General features: G+C 38.9%; 1 pseudogene; it reads left to right on the top strand.

Annotated features, from left to right (window-relative positions):
• The first annotated feature begins 1455 nt into the window (after positions 1-1455).
• On the top strand, positions 1456-2234 carry LOC118642778 (annotated as a pseudogene).

Here is a 2234-nt window from a genome sequence, read left to right as displayed (position 1 = left end):
GCAATGGTTGGGAAGTGGGAAAAAATGCAGTTTTATTAAGAAATATCACCCTGTCAAAGAAATAGCAAACTGTGATAAACTCGTTCAATGACAATGCAGCGTTTCACTTCAGGTAATTGCTAAAAAAATAAAAAAATAAATAAAAAAAAAAAACAGGCATAAACAAACATCATTGGATAGATTTTTAGTGAGACAGAGGCTCAGTGAGACTGAAGCAAGTTCTAGTGGAGCAAAGAGGGAAATGAGAGAAAGAGCACCAGAACAGTTACCTGATCATTTTATGGAAGGGCACTCCCCTTCCAAACAGTAACATCCCTCTATTCCTCCTCTCCATTTTCAGTCATCAACAGCTCTCAACATTATATAGATAAGTTCTAGTGTGTGTGTAAATTTCCAGTTTTTACTGTACATTTCATTTCCTTTTTCTTAAATTTTTACATTCCATGTTCTTATTTTTAAAGTATTTATAGATTAAACTGTATATTATACATGGATATAAGAAAGGTTAAAACGGAATCATTGGAGGGTCTGGAATGAATTCATTCAATTTGCTTCTAATGGGATAAAAAACAATTCAGTTTTCAAACAAATGGCTTTTTGAACAGCCTTCTGGAATGAATTAAGTTGAAGACCAAGGTTCCACTGTACATACAAGAAAACATTGGCACTAAACTTAGGCACTTTGCTTTCGCGAGGGTTTTGTAAACTTGACCCCAAAGGCAAGGGAACTAAGAGAAAAAATAAATAAATGGGACTGCATCAAATGAAAAAGTTTCTGCACAGGAAAAGAAACCACAACAAAACAAGAAGGCAACCAACCTAATGGGAGAAGGTATTTGCAAATGATACCTCCAACAAGGGTTTACATCCAAAATATGTAGAGAATTTATACAACTCAACAGAAATACAAAGAATGTGATTTAAAAATTGACAGCCCCTGAATAGATACTTTTCCAAAGAAGACATACACATAGCCAGCAGTATATTGAAAGACACTTAACATCACTAGTTGTAAGCGAAACACAAATAAAAAATAAAAAAAATACAGTGAGATACCACCTCACATCTGTTAGAATGGCTGTTATTAATAAGACAAAATAATAAGCAATAGAGAGTATGTGAAAAGGGAATCCTCGCACACTGCTGGTGGGAATGTAAATTGGTGCAGCCAATTTGAAAACAGTTTGGAGGTTCCTCAAAAAATTAACAGTAGGGTTACCATATGACCCAGTAATATGAGTATCTACCAGAAAAATTTGAAAACACTTATTCATAAAGATATAAATAGCCCTTTGTTCATTGCAGCATTACAACAACCAAGACATAGAAAGAACCTAAGTATCCATTGGTGGATGGTTGGATAAAGAAGATGTGGTGCATATATACAATGAAATATTACTCAGCCACAAAAAAAGATGAAATATTGCCATTTGCAACAACATAGGCAGTCAGATCCTGGCAGCAGCTGCAGCGGCTCTCAACTTCTGAGGCTCTTCTGTCTCCTTTTCACTTCCAGAAACATGGCCTTCAATGTAATTGTCTCTGATGGAGTCGTCAAAGTGTTCAAGACATGAAGGTGCGTAAGTCCTCAACACCAGAGGAGGTGAAGGAGTGCAAAAAGGTTGTGCTCTTTCGCCTTAGTAAAGACAAGAGCATCATTCTGGAGGAGGGCAAGGAGATCTTGGTAGGTGATGTGGGCTAGATTGTATGTGACCCCTACACCACCTTTATCAAGATCCTGCCAGATATAGACTGCCACTACACCTTGTATGACATGGCCTGTGAGACCAAAGAGAGAAAGAATGGGGACTTGGTGTTTATCTTCTGGGCCCCTGAGTTTTCATTCCTTAAAAGCAAAATGATCTATTCCAGTCTCAAGGATGACATCAAGAAGAGCGTCAGCCTGTGGACCAATGAGTCACAGGTTCGATTCCGGCCAAGGGCACATACCACAGTTGTGGTTCGTCCCCAGTCAGGGTCGTGTGAGAGGCAGCCAGTTGATGTGTCCCTCTCACATCAATGTTTCTCTCTGCCTTTCTCTCTTTCTTTTTCCTCCCACTTTATCTGAAGATAAATGGAAAAATGTCCTAGGGTGAGGATTAAGAAAAAGAAGAGCTGACAGGGATCAAGCATAAATCACAAGCAGACTGCTATGAGGAGGTCAAGGACTGCTGCACTTTGGCAGAGAAGCTGGGGGCATTGCTGTTATCTCCCTGAAGGGCAAGCCTTTGTGA

The sequence above is a fragment of the Molossus molossus genome, unplaced genomic scaffold, assembly GCF_014108415.1.
Source record: "Molossus molossus isolate mMolMol1 unplaced genomic scaffold, mMolMol1.p scaffold_m16_p_3, whole genome shotgun sequence".
NCBI classification, from domain to species: Eukaryota; Metazoa; Chordata; class Mammalia; order Chiroptera; family Molossidae; genus Molossus; species Molossus molossus.
Note: the sequence above shows the minus strand (reverse complement) of the source record. Positions and strands in the feature narration are given on the sequence as shown.